Source organism: Podarcis gaigeae (genome assembly GCF_964106915.1).
Source record: "Podarcis gaigeae genome assembly, chromosome: 7".
In the NCBI taxonomy this organism is placed as follows: domain Eukaryota; kingdom Metazoa; phylum Chordata; class Lepidosauria; order Squamata; family Lacertidae; genus Podarcis; species Podarcis gaigeae.
The window spans coordinates 73,171,293-73,188,967 of NC_139683.1; the positions used below are offsets into that span (position 1 = coordinate 73,171,293).

Sequence of the window (17,675 nt, forward strand, 5' to 3'; positions counted from 1 at the left end):
TCAGTCCTGAATAAGCAAGAGGATACACCAGTCGTACCTCGGTTTATGAACTTAATCCGTTCCGGAAGTCCGTTTTTAATCCAAAACCGCTCTTAAACCAAGGCAGCCATTTTAATTACAGCATGACTTTATCATTTTGACTGACTTTTAACTTTTCTGCATTGGATTTTTCTGTACACTGCTTGGAGACTATTGTAGCCATGTGGTATACAAATTGTTAAAACAAACTAGCATTGATAATGATCACAATGATTTATTGAATTCCTTGCCCACCTTTCACCATAAGGTCCTAGGGTAAATTGCAATAATAGAAAAAATACAGTATTAAAACCAGTTAAGCCAAGAGATGACAAATGAAGTTTAAGGAATGAAACAGAGAAAAGGCATGATGCACATCTGATAGTTCAAATTTGGTCATTTAAAATAAAATAAAATACACCTGCCTCTCCTGTTTCACTTACCTAAGCAGAATATTTGATAGGCATATACAGTCTGCATTTGCCACATAGCCCCATGATGCTAATTGGTGTAAACAGCAGAAGAAATAGGAGATGAGCATAGGAAGTTTCCTGGATGATCTTTCGGAAAATCTATGGGAAATGAATTTGAAGGAGGTAAGAACAGATCTCGTAATCGATACCATCTAGATTATTTCATGGCCTTTTTATTGCCTGTCTACACTTCCTGGATAAATTAAGTGTGCTGTGGCGACTGACTCCACTTTTTCTTTACTGGTGCTGGGCATGCATTTTTGAGGAATTGGATTATTTACTATCAGGTGTTTGGAAGTCAGAGAAAGTCAGTTTGGAAAGGTTTGTGCAGAATATCATTTTGCCAGATGCACTGCTGGTTCATTTGTTCAATGAAATAGCAGAACACATGGATGGGTGGGGAACGATACCTTTTAATTCACAGCATGACGCCTGATGTGCCCCCACGCTCTCTACTTGAGGTGTCAGAATGTTTCCAAATAAGGATGTAAAACTACTTTATAGCCGGCATCCGTATTTCCCCCCAAAGTAAAATAGCAGGAGAGTAGCTGGGAGGAACTGTGAAAAATTATCTGATGCTGTGCACATTTATGCACAATTACATGTTTCGTGCAAAACATATAATTTTAGATCAACTTGGCTCAGATAAGAAGCATGTAAATCTTGCATACTGTGTCTCTTCAAAATTAAGTGATTGTCAAATTTTTAATCTTGAGAAAAATGAAGGTGCATTGTTCTGCTCTGTGTTGTATGTGTTGCACATGGTTCTGCTCTGTGTTGCATGTGTTGCACATGAATTCTTCTGTAAGTTTTCAGTCTGGACCACAGTTGACAGATGCAGCAGCCATAATACTGCCTAATCTCCTTACCATAGCTAGGTACACAGGTGCATATGTGACACTCATACTTCCTTTTCCCTCCAATCTTATCCCCACCACTCCTGTTGCACATTGATTTCCCCCTTCCTTTCACTTTTTGGGAAGTGATTATCATGATGTTGGCCTTGGTATTATTGGTAACCATGGAGAACTCCAGACCATTTTGCAAACCTGGTTATAAGTTTGCAATTTGCAAACACTGACTTAGCAAAAACGGAGATGCAATGGTAAGAATGAGTAGCTCTGAAAATTAAAGGGAAGGGAAGTCTTCCAATTGTGGTAACGTGTGATGGGCTAATTTTCCTAATAATGATAATAATAATAAATTTATTATTTATCCCCTGCACATCTGGCTGGGTTTCCCCAGCCACTCTGGGCGGCTTACAGCATATCTAAAAACATCATAAAAACATCCAGTGTTAAAAACCTCCTGATACAGTGACCCAGCCCTTCATATAGGAATTGAATCCTACTTGCCATTGCAGGCTGCAGTTCTAAAACACTTATCTGTGAGTATGTTATGATAAAGTTAGTGAGATATTTTCCCCAAGTAAACATGTATAAGATTATGTTGCATATAGGGGCGGACAAATGTGTCAGTTTGATGAAACCTTGCTCTGGCCTTTGGCTGAGTTACTGTGATGTCATGAAATGTTCATGAACACTGCACCTAGCCCAGGGAATGTGCCAGGAAAATGCAAGCCATGAACCTTCCATGTAGAAAATGAAAAGTCACACATAGTACCCATATAAACTGCCAATCTTTTGCACTTTTGGCACATGCATGCTTAGCATTTGGTATAAAAGGAGCAGATATTGCTATGATCCCATGCCTGGTATCCACAGTCATTTTGAAATCCAAAGAGTCAATACAGTATACTAATTGTGGATATATAGAATCATAGAATCATAGAACTGTACACTTGGAAAGGACCCCAAATGTCAACTAGTTCAACCCCCAGAAATGCTGGAATCTCATTCACAGCATTCATGACAGATGGCCATGCAGCTTCTGATCAAAAACCTTCAAGGAAGGAGAGTCCGTCATCTCATGAGGGAAACCATTCCACTGTCAAACAGCTCTTGTGGTCAGAAAGTTCTTCCTGGTGTTTAGTTGGAAGACCGTTCTTGTAACTTGAATCCATTGGTTTGGGACCTGCCCTCTGGAGCAGGAGAAAACATGATTGCTCCATCTTCCATGTGACAGCTCTTGAGATATTTGAAGATGGCTATCATGTCTCGTCTCAGTCTCCTCTTTTCCAGGCTTAACATACCCAACTCCCTCAACTGTTCCTCGTACAGCTTGGTTTCCAGATGCTCAATCATCTTGGTCAGAGAGGTTCAGGCATTTGGTGAAATCCTAGCCATCAAGCTTTTGGGTGAAGTGGTACATCATCCAGACCCAGACCAGGAGTCTTGGTGGAAGTCTCTATCCAGAAGCCAAATGTGGGGCAGATGGGCCATAGAGCTTCCAGTGGGAGCCTGCGGATGGTCATCTTGGTAGAGTGGTATCTTGGGGAGGCCATAATCCTTTCCACAACTCTGTCAGAAGTTTCAGCCCTCCAGCAGGAGTCTGAAATGGATATACACCCAATGCCAGAGCCAAAATCCACCTACATTTGGAATCAATAATGTTGTGGCCATTCCTAACCCATATCATTGTTTGCCCAAGTTTGTTCATAACACCTTAGTTGTAGCCTAAGCATGGGGAGGGTGGCACTGGGACGGGGACTACCACTAAACATAATACGCTGCATTGCTTCTAATAGGAAATGTATTGCAAATTGGCTGGTTATGGATATTTACCCTTCAAATGACTTTTAACTCAGTATTTGCTTTTTGTATCAACCAGATTCAGAAAATTGTGCACTACTTAAGAGTCTCAGAGCAGCCTTTCCCCTTCAGACAGTCTACATGTTTTATTAGAAGCAACCTGTATTCCCTAGAGGAGAGCTTATCTTTGTCATTTCTCAAGTTAGTGTTCTTAGTCTAGATATCCTTCAAAACAAAATGTTAAAAAACCAAAAACAAAATGCATGGAAGCACAAACAAGTATTCAGAAAACTTTTCTAGTGCTCTCTGAAACATGGTAAGTCATATTGTGAATTGCCCACACATGCTAATGGGGACCAAATGTGACTGGCTAAAACTATATGCCGAAGGTGGCAGTGGAGATTAATGTGAGGCTACATCCTTTGAAAATATTTTGCAGATGTTTCTACCAATAAATCAGAAGTGTTTCCTTTTCCTTTTATCTGCTTTTATTAATACATGCATCCGCTGGCTGTTTCTTTCTTTCTCTTAAGCAAAAGATACCAAGTGGTTATTTTTCACCTTTGTTATTGACACCAGATAGTTATCCCATTTTCTCTGCTACAGTCCTTCTAGAAATCTTGCATGCCTTTAATCCCACTACTATTAACAGCCCAAACTCATATTTTAGCACTTTATCACTGGCTTGGGAGAACCACTGGCTATGGTGTTTATGCTGTTTTGTGAGCCTCTGAATATGACTCTCTCTTACTGTGGATCCCATGTCACATTTCTGAGAATGCTTCAAGGTCAGTTCTGTTTCCCTATTTCTAAATGCGTGGGTGTTGCACCCATGAGGCATGGAAACAAAAGGTCACCAATCATGTTGCTATCTCTGTTATGTGTATGACTGAATTGTTAATGCCCTGTTGAGATCTGGCATGAGTTTTTGATTAGAGCTGGATAGACCTGGGCTCAGATCCAGGCTCAGATTGGGTGATTTTTGGCCATTCATAAGAAGTGTTGTTGCTAGATCATACAGGTCTATCTAATCTAGCATTTTGCCTGGGGACTGGGGCAAGCCAGCAGGCAGTAGTGTTCTGTTGTACCATATTTTTCGCAACATAGGGCGCACCGGACCATAGGGCACACCCAGTTTTTTTTTGGGGGGGGAAATAAAGGGGAAAAAATATTTTTCCCCCAGGCGCGGGGCTGGGGCGGGGGAAGCTTGAGCTTCCCCGGACCCCAGCCCCCAAACAGGCAGCTCTCTGCAAGCTGTGGGAGCACTCCCGCTGCTTGCGGAGAGGTCCGCGAAGCCTGGACGCGCTGAGCTCAGCGCGCGCAGGCTTCGGCATGCTGGCAACTCTCCGCAAGCAGCGGGAGCCCAGCTCTGGGCTCCCGCTGCTTGCGGAGAGATGTGCGAAACTTGGAGAGCGTGAGGGGTCGGTGCGCACCGACCCCTCTCACTCTCCAGGCTTCAGCGAAAGCCTGCATTCGCACCATAGGACGCACACACATTTCCCCTTCATTTTTGGAGGGGGAAAAATGCGTCCTATGCTGCGAAAAATACGGTAAGTGATGGTTCACAATTGGTGTTCAGAAGCATACTGCCTCATATATTGGAGGTAATACAACTATATTGACTAGTAGCCTTATCCTCTATGAATTTGACTGAACCCCCTTTAAAGCTTTCCAAGTTAGTGACCATCACTTCAATCGTTTGTTAAAGCTCTCAGAGATCCAACAAAAAGCCCCTTTTTACTCTACACTGTCAAGGACCAGCATGGTACGATTCTTCATCCAGTGTGAATATACTCTTCTCTCTCCCCTTTTTATTTTTTTTTTTTTTTTTTGAGATATGGAGATTTTGTACAATTCTGAGTCAACGCATCCCGAATGGAAAAGGGAGGAGGTCTTTTAGATGAGTAATTTGTGCTAGCACCTATATTCCTTTGTTTTGTTGTTTCATTATGGTTAAGATCCTTTCTATATCCTATTTTGTTTACCTTGCTCAAAATGATACAACACTAATGAGAAACGACCAAACTGGCCATCTTTGTTCTTTTCCTGAGTTCTACCTTTATCGTTTGCACAATTTGTCTCTGATTGAATAAGAGCCAGAGTACAGCATTCTTATTGCTTAAAAATATGGTTGTGATTTCAAATGGAGAACATGATGTGCAATTAAACAATATGTGTGTGATATGCTACAATGATCCAGCTCTGCACTGGAAAAGACAGCATAGTTGTTTTTGCAGATGTCCTGAACATGCCATGCCAGTGTGCAGGGAAGTGGAAATATCCGCAGAAATAAAGGAGCTAGTTTCACACATTCCGGTGGATATCGTCCCAAAATTCAACATCTGGCTTTTGCGTTAGAATGCTGAAACTCATACTCAGCTATTCACATAAATTACAACTTTATACACAAACACAATGATATTCCACCAAATTTTATTGCAAGTGGACCCAACTTAGTCATGTTCTTTCGTTTCAGTGAGTCTACTCTGAGTAAAAACCTAGCTGAATACCACCCATCATTTGCATTTCTTATTTAAAATTATGTTCAGATGTATTGCATATGCTTAAACCCCAAACATACAGACTTTTAAGTGTTGGTTTAAGGATACGAAAGGATACAATTTATGGAAAAGACAGTGCCTCTGAAAGGCATTAAATGATCACACAGTTTGGGACCTTAAATATCAGTATATTTCGTACATGAGACAGCATTATTAGAGAAGTGATTGTTCTATTTGTGCTCCCTTATGCTATCACCTATATGCTAGAAAATAGGGGAAATAATATGTAAGAGCAAGCTCTTTCTAGACAGCCAAGTAGTTTGTTCTCTCATTCATATATATATATATATATATATATATATATATATATATGGGGATCTTATCTGCTTGGTGTCTTCAAAAGCATTTTCACTTTTCTCAGCAGAATGTCAGCACTCGCTATGGAAGACATTCATAATAAATAAAAGGCTCTTTTTATATCACTTTTTATTTTCAAATTACTCACAGATTATCTTTCCTCCAGTTTTTTCTGCTTTCATTCCTCGAATCAGTTTATTCAGACATCTTGGTCTAAATCTTTCTAAAAGCCATTCTGGCTTGGAATCCCACCTGCTCTCCCCACATCCCATCTTTCTTTTTTTCAGCAGCATCATCGTAAAAATAGCTTCTTCAGTGAAGCAATATAGCCTTTTAACCCTTAGAGACACATTGAAAACGAAGACCAATGTGACAGAATGGTCACTTTTTAGAACCTCTGGTTTTCTTCAGAGGAAGCACACTAGTTAATCAAATTAAAAAATATATATGAATGAAAAGCGTATATTATCTTCCCAATCTAACCTTTAAGTAACCTCTCTTATCAATGGCTGGCACTGCCACAGGATGAAAGGAGCAAGGTTTTCCAGGGCAGTCCGACTTACACAGTTAGACTGTGAGAGCCATTAAAACTGCACAGCTCTTCCCCACTAGAAGCAAGATTAGCTACATTAAAGTTGGCCATTTCTAAAGAGTAGCAAGGCTGGATTTATGTGTTCAGGTCACCTTGGGCTTCCTCAACCCTTGGAAGGCAGTAGAAGAGATAGAGGTAATAATAGGAACAGCTTGTCCGCACAGTTCCTTTCTGCATGCTGGTCCTAACCCATACTGTGGCGTTTGCTCTCCTATGTGTGTGACATCATATTGGGTTCATAGGGAAAGGGTTAACTAATTGTAAAATGACTAACCAATGGGAACCCAGGGGGCAGAGTTAACTGTGTATAAGGTTTAATCACAGAGGTTTTTTTAGTTAGAGTGAGTTAGAGTTGTTAAGAAGACAATCTGGAGTTAGAAGAGACAGAGAAGATAAGTCTGTGGGTTGGCCTAGTCTGGTGTGAGAAGAGAGAGAGAATTTGTGAAGAGGAGTCAGTCAAACAGTTGAGATAATCAGTCAGAAGGTATTAGGAAGGTATAGGCTGGTAAAGAAATTAAAGTTAAGATACCGACAGAATTTTATCTGAGAAACCATAAACTTGTTAATGTTTGTAAAATAAACTTGTGGGGTTTTTTTGGTTCACTTTTAACAACTGACTGGACTCAGTGTTTTACCAGAGAGTAACTGGTTGGTGGCAGCGGGGAAGCGAGCACAGTGGTGGCACAGGGATCAATAGACCGTTAAACGTCCAGGGACCCTGTGTGATCGCCACACATACTCCTGAGGATTTTGAATACAGACAGCAAATTTAGCCACCCCATCACAAAAGGGATTCTGTATTGCCCATGTGGTAACTGTTGATGGAAATGAATGGCATTGATGCCTGAAGTGTGCATTTTTAAAAGTCTGAAATATATATTCAGGTTGGGTCTCTGGAACCCAAGGGTGCTTCAGGGGCGTAGAATCATAGAATTGTAGTGTTGGAAGGAACCATGAGGGTCATCTGGTCCAATCTCCTGCAATGCAGGGATCTCAACTAAAGCATCCATGCCAGGTGTCCATCCAACCTCTGCTTAAAAACCTCCAAGAAAGGAGAGCCCACAAAATACAAAGTGAAAATAACAACAACAAAGCAATGATTAAACTATGATTTAAGGCAAAAGGCCTTAAATCTGCTTGGAAGCCTACCTGGAAGAGGTGGGTTTTGTGGAGGCCAATTGTCTGGGTCATCTACTGTGGGCTGAAGAGCACTTTGCTTTGTTTGTGTCCCTGACCAACTATCTGCCAACTGTGCAAGCTAAGCACAAATCTTCCTCTCTGTTTCAGGAAATGACAACAACTTTAAGTACGGTGAGAGATCTGGAACATCAGGTTTTCTCCCTGCATAAAGGAACAGAAATGCTTGCCTTGGCAGCATTGCTCAGCTCAAAAATTCTATGCCCAATTCTTCTTATGCAGAAGTTGCTGGGTTTTTTTTTTTTAAAAAAAGGGAGGATGAATTCACCCTTCTGTAAAATAACTGTTTTCCTTTAGCTACAGCTGAGAGGAAGGAAAATTTACTGTTCTTCATGATAAAGAAATCAATCAGAATGAAATCTGCTGTTTGTTTTGTATCCAGACAGAGAATCACTAATGTTTTTCTAATGGTTTGTTATATGAGCTTCAGAAAACCGGATTAAACTGTGTTCTCATGCCAGTCTTGGCAGCTGAAAAGAGATTTGAGGGATTGTATGAGATTTTTAAAAACAGAATGAGTTTGGGCTGCAAGTTTCTGGTCTTTGAGAAGCTGAAGTTGAAAAGCACATAACATTTTATTGGGCTGCTCTATATCCAAAGAACCCTGTGCTTATTCACGCCCTGATGGTGGCCTCCTAGTTGCAGCTATGATTGATAAAAAAATATTCAAGAAGTCCTACTCAGTTTAACACAATTTATTTTGGAGAACAATAGCCTTTGTGCATGATCCACGACACCTCCACTTAGGCACCTGGGCGTACCAGCTGTGTCAGTATACATAGCTGAAGCTCTAAGTGTTCTTGAAAATACATGTGGGTTTGTTTGTTTTTAAGAATCATGACGTTAACAGCTTTCAGTGCTGTTTTAACTGACCTGGAAGTGGGTCCTAGTCACTACTGGGTGCTTCATCCACCAGTCCCAGGAGTGTCAGTGCATGGCCACTGAAACATGCAGAATCCTAAAGCTAGTCAACATGGTCCTTCTTGTTGTTGTTAGCTAAGTCCTCCTTTTCCTCCTCCACCAATAGACACCTCCAGCATTCTCTTGAGTTTACTTGCTGCATCCATGTAGGTCCTACTGTTAGTTTTAGATTGTCCACCCATTGCATAGATGGACACCCCCTAGACCTTTTAATATTGTAGGGTCTCCACACTAGCACTGCTTCATTCCATCAGTCTGAGTCATCTCTTGCCACATGCCCTGCATATGTCCCTTTTAAGTGGGCCTTTCCCACTAGCTCCATAACTTTTGATCTTTGTGATATCCAATTGTTAGTTCTTCAGTCTTATACAGTAATGATATGCCTAGCATTGCTCATTCCATGGTATGTTCTGTTGCTCTTAAGCTGTTCATGCTTTCTTGTGTCATGGGCCAGTTGTTAGTCTACAACTCCTATAATCCTGGATTATTGGCCTTGCTGACTGGGGCTGATGGGGTGCGTAGCCCAGCAACAGAGGAAGGGCACCATTTTAGTGACATCTGCAAATATTCCATCTCTTAGAAAAACATGGCACTTGCCAATACTTTAATCTTGGAGCTGCCGAAGTGAAAATATGAGGCAGAATTGAATGTCATTGCTTTCGAGGAAGACCCAGGTGGTGATGTAACCTTCTAAACATCTCAATTCCCCCCCCCCCCAAATTCCCATCTTGTTGCAACTCCTCACTACCGCTACTGATTCCATTAAAATGTGAACAGTTACAATTGTGAGCTCACATTTTATACACATAACCAAAAAGTTGGCTGATTAGATGACTCATTGTCATAGGAGTCAGGGGCTGGAAGGGAAGTAGAACAGGATATGCTTTCTCCAGATTCCTTAAAAGTATGCTCACTCTCATTCCATTTCCTCTGTCCCTTCCAGCCCCGGCCCAATTCATTTCAATAAAGTTAGGATATTAAGGGTTGCCTTTGGATCTTCAGACTCTGACAGAGAGCAAAACAGGTAAGTTTAAACTCCAAAATTATATACTTGGGGGGGGGGTGTTTGTGTGTGTGTGTGTGTGTGTGAAATGATGTTTTTAACTTGGAGCACTTCCCCTACCGTTTGCTACTACTGTCCTTGTTTGTCCCCCAGGCAATATAATCTATTGGGCAATAGTCATAAAATATTGTGGATGGAAATGCAGTTTGCTGCTAGGTTTTTGCTCCAGGCGGTCAAATTCACAAATATATACCAAGGTCCATTGGAACTGGATTCCTGGCCCATTCTTACAGCCAAGGGATTACGGGGAACAAAAAGTCTTAATACACCTCTTTTCATTTCCTTGGAGATGGGGAGTTCTGCATATTCCTACATGTTCACCATATGACAACTATCATGTGGCAATCTAAACTGCATGGGACTTTTGCATAAATGAATTCTTCTGCTATGTGAACCTAGTACCTGATGTTGAAGACAGGCTTTGCACATGATATCAGTGTGGCAGATATCATGTTGGTAGATGATGTAAACTGACAATAGAAAACTTCCAAGTTCATTTCCTTGTTCAAACATCAGACAACAATTGTATGTATTATTTATATACTTAAGAAATTATGGGACGTAGTTGATCATTGTACTTATGGCTGTCAAACTCCAGTTAGGAGGAAGGTGATTTGTCTAAGAGGAGAGAAATTCTGTTGAGTCAAAAAATATCTGATTTAACAATTTCACCCTTCATTGTTATCAAGTGAAAACTGAAATCGCATGAATCCCAGGAAAGGACAAATCTGTCTTTATCAAAGTGCTTATTTCATATTACTGAGAAAATGTTTCCATCTAGCATTAATAGAGTTAATGGGGGAAATTTGAATATGTACTTCTTTTACTGAAATATCTCAGCAATTGTCAAATATGGGCAGAGCCTTGTGAAAGGCAAAAAGAAACACTCATGGTTTGAAATGCATTCTGATGGTAAATCTGTGTAAACTTAGCTGTCTGTCATTTCTTTGATAGAAGGCACCAGAGACAGTTTAATATCCACTATTTTGCAAGTGATCCATTAAGCTCAGCCTTCATGATGACTCTTGAGATTGGTGTTCATTTTTATCATAGCTATTTACTCACTCAAATCCTTTTCTTCCCCCTGCTGGGAATTTAGTGCCGTATAGATGTTTGCATGCAGCGGAAAGCTGACCTTGACGAGGTTGAGATGTTAGCTGTTTTGCTCTCTAGTGTCTCCTTCTATGGCATGCACAGAAATGCTTTGATTTTCTCCTAGAATGTGATCAGTACTGATAAAAATCTGATGTGTCAAGAGAAAAATAAGGTGAAAATGAAAATGAAATAAACATGAAGGACACGATCTAGCCACACTTTTAAGCTGAATTTATTTCAGCTGGAATATTAAGCGTATGCTTTTCTTTCATTGAAATCAGTGAGACTTAATTGTCCTTATCACTGACTGGCTACTACTTTCACACACTATATTTATACACTCAAATAGTTGAATACTATGTTGTGACAGAGATTCCTCCTTCCCATGCAACCTGTCCCACAGATCCTCCAAGTGTCCCTATTTTCCAGGGACAGTCCCAGAATTATGAAACCCATCCCAGCTTCTGATTTCATCATGGAATGTCCCACTTTTCCTTTGGATGTCCCTATTTTCATCAGAGAAATGTCAGAGTTTTGTTGCACCCGAGCCAATGGGAAAAGCAGCTATACAACCTTTAGAATACATCTGAAGGCAGCACAGCATAGGGAAGTTTTATTATGTTTTTATATATGTTGGAAGCTGACCAGAGTGACTGGGGCAACCCAGTCAGATGGATTGGGTATAAATGATAAAATTATTATTATTATCAAATAGGGCATGCCTATTTTCATAAAAGAAATGTTGGAGGGTATGATACTATCATCAGGCCATACGTTTTGTGTGCTCACAGTTTTTAAAATGTCTGAGGAAATGGAATTCTCACAAGCATTCTATGATACTTCAGCTATGGAGTCTAAGTTATTTCAACATTCTGAAGCCAGAATGCAAGGAATATTTCAAAAGTACAGTTTGTGTTTATCCTGTGGCTTGTTGTTAAGTTCTCTCAGGTTTATTTGATTTGGAGGTACATGGCAAAACCACTATTCTCATATAAATCTGCATGTGTTTTTATTTTATACCTCCAGAGAAAGTAGCCGTAAAAATTGATCCAAATGTGACTTTGACTCTGTATGTTGGTATTGTTCTATGCATTGGAATTTCAGTTTGTGGAATATATCCCAATTCACCAAAAGGCTTCACCCATGTTGCCAATCACTTGGACTAAGGAGTCCATATACTCCATTTCCCCCAGGTAATAGAAACAGTGAGAGGAGAACCGCATGAGTACAGTTGACCTGGGGACAACAAGATTCACTTTGTTATATGGAAAAATGTAACTGCTAAAGCAAGCAAAATAACTCTTTGTCGATAGAAGGGGAAAGGCAATCATCCCTGCTTCTTTTTTTAATCCATTGTGGTGATGGATGTCTATATAAAAACCCTTGATAGATAGGTAGATGATTGCGCTCATCATTAATTTACATTTACAGGGCTATTAATGGACATTAACCACCAAATGCAAAGCCTGTGGAGATTAAAGGGGGGGGGGAGGGCTGGGTTGGTAGGTTGTTTTCGCGTGCTAAAGAATTGATGCATTGCTGCATCAGAACCCTTACAATCCAGATTGCAATCTAAAATGGCAGAGATTTAATTTGGATGGCTTTATAAATTGTGTGCTTCACATTCGTGATGACGTTGTCAAATAAAGCAGAAGCTATTTTTCTTCCTGCCCACAAGAGAGTCACAGCGGCGCCGCCTACATATTTTCTGCTGTAGTGCTTCCTGTTGGCACACAAAAGCACTTAGATGCTTAGATGGAGGGAGGAATTATTTTTAGTTCACCTCTATCCTTTAACATTGGAAGGTCAACTTGCGGTCTCCTTTGGCAAAGTTTGCAGTGCATCTGTAGACCTCAAATGGGCTCAGTGGAGGGGGGAAAATAATATTTCCACAGAAGTGTACCACAATACAACAAACAAACAAACAAACTGGATATCAAATATATTCTATTCCTAGATTAGAAGAGATAAGCAATCTGTGATTATTATTATTTTAAGCAAATTTGTATACAGTATTTTCTCTGGACCAGAAGGAATGATACACAATAGGAAACGGAATGGAAAATGACAAAGTGACTGAGCGATAGACCCATATAGATCTAGATTCATAACATTTAGTTAAAATACAAATATTAATGGGTTCTAATTGTGTTGGTTTGATTGTCAAATAGCTTTGACATTTTCTATAGAAAGTGATTCATAAATGGAATTAGTTAAATAAATAGAAAATATATAATCAGCCCCAGATTAGACATGAAAGCTAGTTCTGGGTTTTAAACGTTTAAAGATCACAAGCAATAAAATATGAATAGTTTTAAGCTGTTGTTTTATGCATTTGCAAATTCACTGGAGGTTCTTAAGTAGAGCTTGGATGACCATGTGTCATAGATGTTTTAGTATTTCAGCGGTATGGTGGGATCAGGGTCAGAGAACAGGGACTTAGGCTGTATCCTAAACCCATTCAGCTTGGTCATGTGAGCTGGCATTCCAGCACAGAATACTATTTTAAAGTTTAGTCTTATCCTAACAGTCACCTTCTGCCAGACTTTATCAGAGCGGCGACAGCAGAAGCAGCCCCACTGCTAAATGGTGTTTGGATCTGGTGTAAGATGGCTTAATTTATAGCAGTTTGCTTTTTAAGTCAGCTTCATCTGCATAGGAGTGCTTTCTACCTGACTTAAGATTTCTTTAATAAAATGATATTGGAGAGCAAGTCACTGTGCTACAAAAAGTTTTTGTCATGTTTTTGCTCATTGATTATCAGCTCTCTTTCACAAAAGTTCTCAGCTGAAAACTATAGTACAACCAACATACGAAGCTGTTTCTTCATGTTTCCTTTTAAATATATGTGTGCAAATAATTTTAGCCAAAGAGTTGAATTTTTGTTAACAAAGTCCACAAGGTTTGGAGAGAGATAAGAAAAGCTGGAAGTGGAAATAGATGCTCTTCTAAGACTGGGTGGGGAGCAGTGTTTACTAGACATTTGGTAGCAATTGGTTCCAAGTCCAGCTAGCCTAATGAAAAATTTCTGCATACTTGCAAAAGCTAACTAATTAGACGTAGTTAAATATATCTCTTCACTTTTGCCAGTAACAAAACCAGGGAACAGGATATTTCCAATTAAACCCAGGGTTGAAATGCAGTATGTGTTTTGAATTTGTCGACTCAATTTGAAGACTGAATTTTGCTTGGATGTATGTGAATCTAGGAGGGTTGACCTAGTTTATAGTGTTCTTCAAAAGTTATCCTGAAGTTTATAAATCAAAGCTACATATACTAACATGGAAAAGGTAAACAATAAGATTTTAAGAAATATGCACATATCTGCTCCAGACATTTCTGGAAAAACAATGAAACATTTTGAATAACAACAACAACAACTTATTACTTATACCCTGACCATCTGGCTGGGTTTCCCCAGTCACTCTAGGTGGCTTCCAACAGGAGATTTAAAATACATTAAAAGGTCAGGTCTATTTGCTGGAAAACCTGTAAAACCTGTTCACTTTTGGAGATCAGGCCTACAACAAAGGTAGACTACAAGTCCACTCCTGGTTTTGCCTTCAGCACTCTCAGTTACCAAGTCCACCTACTATCACCAACAGCCAGTGTCCAGAGCAGTAATGAGGGAGGAATTTATTCAGTTTACAAATTTGTACTTTCCAAAACAATATGAAAGCCTAAACACTACTATTTTTTCAAATGTTCCCTTTTCTGTATTTTACAATATGGTTCTCTAACTAAACTGTATTAAAAAACACACATATGAGGGGAAAGTGTGCAAAAATACATATATTAGTGAACATATCATACAAAAATGCACTTTAACAGAGGTAATTGCTTGCAAAATTTTGCACATTAGAACAGAAAAAATGCAAGCAAAATTCTATGCCCATTTCCTTTAAAAAAATGAAAATTTGTCCACAAATGGGATGAACTAAATTTAAGAGTTGAAAAATGAGCTGGTGAAATTGACAGTGCCATTCATCGCTAGCTGATAGTTCATGAGAATCTCTTATTTCCTGTCGGCTTTAACAGAAACTTATATGCAGAATTCATGCAAAAGGCTGGGCTAAATGAGTCCCAAACCGGAATTAAGATTGTCGGAGAGGAGAGCACAAAATATGTTCTGCAGCTCAACATCAAAAACCTAAGATTACGCCACTGGTCCCATCACCTCCTGGCAAATAGGAGGGGAAGAAATGGAGGCAGTGAGAGATTTTACTTTCTTGGGCTCCATGATCACTGCAGATGGTGACAGCAGCCGCAAAATTAAAAGACGCCTGCTTCTTGGGAGAAAGGCGATGGCAAACCTAGACCTAGCATCTTAAAAAAGCAGAGACATCACCTTGCCAACAAAGGTCCGTATAGTTAAAGTCATGGTTTTCCCAGTAGTGATGTATGGAAGTGAAAGCTGGACCATAAAGAAGGCTGATCGCTGAAGAATTGATGCTTTTGAATTATGGTGCTGGAGGAGACTCTTGAGAGTCCCATGGACTGCAAGAAGATCAAACCTATCCATTCTGAAGGAAATCAGCCCTGAGTGCTCACTGGAAAGACAGATCGTGAAGCTGAGGCTCCAATACTTTGGCCACCTCATGAGAAGAGAAGACTCCCTGGAAAAGACCCTGGTGTTGGGAAAGATGGAGGGCACAAGGAGAAGGGAACGACAGAGGATGAGATGGTTGGATAGCTTTCTCGAAGCTACAAACATGAATCTGACCAAACTGCGGGAGGCAGTGGAAGACAGAAGTGCCTGGGGTGTTCTGGTCCATGGGGTCATGAAGAGTTGGACACGACTAAACAACTAAACAACAACAAATACTGCTTGAAGCCATCAAGACATATTTTTAAATTCAGGATGAAACTGAGGCATATGTTAATATTTTTCATCACATATTTTTCACCATTGGATTCTTGTAAATGTATAAACTGGGCCCCAGAAATTTGTTATTAACTTGCCCCACATGATTGTGTGCTCAGATACTCTGATGGAGAACTTTAGTATTCACTGGGTGCTTACGTGGAGACAGACAGCCATGACCGTTTTTATTACCACAACAGTAGCTTTCTTTTTCCATGCCAGAGAAATGGCAACAACTATTTTCTCCACCATTTAAACTTTCTCAGTAGTTCTTTACTATAATGCATTTTACTAAGTTGGGTTGTATTCAACATGCAGTGGTACCTCAGGTTAAGAACTTAATTCGTTCCAGAGATCCGTTCTTAACTTGAAACTGTTCTTAACCTGAGGTACCACGTTACCTAATGGGGCCTCCCACTGCTGCTGCGCTACCGGAGCACAATTTCTGTTCTCATCCTGAAGCAAAGTTCTTAACCCGAGGTACTATTTCTGGGTTAGCAGAGTCTGTAACCTGAAGCATCTGTAACCTGAAGCATATGTAACCCGAGGTACCACTGTAATAGGTTTTCTTCTTCTCAGTCCTTCCTGCTCCTCCCCTGTGCCCCTGAAATTGGCTTGTAGGGATCAGGAGCAGTCTGAGAACGATGTGGGGGGATGATAGTGGGGATTGTTCCATCTGGCTAACTGAAAAGCATGCATTGATAGAACAATCTGAAGGGCACAACATGTTCCATCAGAAAAGGTCATTCTTAATTTTACATCAAATACAGTGGTACCTCAGGTTAAGTATTTAATTCATTCCGGAGGTCCGTTCTCAACCTGAAACTATTCTTAACCTGAAGCACCACTTATCTAATGGGGCCTCCTGTGGCTGCCGCGCCACCGGCGCACAATTTCTATTCTCATCCTGAAGCAAAGTTCTTAACCTGAAGCACTATTTCTGGGTTAGCGGAGTCTGTAACCTGAAGCATATGTAACCTGAAGCGTATGCAACCCGAGGTACCACTGTACATTTATTTCATAGGAACACAGATGTTCTTAAGTGTTTCTGTAATGCTTGTCTATCACCTTGGCTATTTTTCCTCTACTGTTGATAGTTTTGATCTTAGATTAGGAACTTAGTGGGCTGAAAATCTTCTTTTCCCTCTTACTTCCTACTTTCTAAAATGTGGTGCTTGGAAAACATCACCTCATGCATCACCTAAACTCAAGGTGTTACATGCATGCCTTCCACTTATTGATCTGCATGGGTGAAAAACAGCAATATTTCTTTTAATCAGAAAGCAGGTGAAATTCTGTCATTCACGGGTCACAGGCTGTGTACACACTTTAACCACAAAACACATTCAAAGCACATTCTTCATCTCAAAGAATTCTGGGCACTGTAGTTCACCCCTCACACACATTTATAGTTCCAAGCAACCCTTAAGAAACTCCAGTGCCTCAAATTCTTTGAGATGAAGAATGTTGTGTAGAAATGTAGAATGTCTAATGCATTGTCTTTCTGTGTAAACATTTGACATATTGAACATGCTTTATTCAAAACAGCATTGTTGCACTAATGCAGCTGGAAAAGGCTAGAGAGAAAGAGTCCCACCCACCATTAAAGTGGTTATTGATTGAAGGTTAATGTTGTGTATCTAAGAGATCATTTTGCATCCTTCTAATAATCAAATAAGTGCAGAACTGAATGACTAGCTAAACAGCTTGGGTGAGTGTCCGTTGGATTCAATAGAGGATATCAGCATTGATTGCTTACAGAAGTACCCAAAGAGTCTGAAAGGTTTTGACTCTTCAACCCGCAATGCTACCGGCTGACTGGAAATGATCATATGCATACGAAATGGAAAATCCAATTTGCCCACATGAGCTAATTTTCAAGGGATGCTTCTGTCTTTTACTAACATTTCAATATAGTTTTGACCTGGATCTTGTTTTTTATT

At 40.1% G+C, this 17,675-nt stretch overlaps 1 protein-coding gene across 4 annotated transcripts in view; it reads left to right on the forward strand.

The window, feature by feature from the left end:
* The window catches only part of CDH12 (cadherin 12), a 652,231-nt gene that overhangs the window by 240,274 nt on the left and 394,282 nt on the right, over window positions 1-17,675 (forward strand). For 2 of the 4 annotated variants that reach the window (XM_083747240.1, XM_083747239.1), the window contains one exon: window positions 9,654-9,734. The exons of the other annotated variants lie outside the window; for them this stretch is intronic. The gene's annotated coding sequence lies outside the window, so the exon portion shown is untranslated. The remainder of the gene's footprint in view (window positions 1-9,653; window positions 9,735-17,675) is intronic. 4 annotated transcript variants of the gene reach the window in all.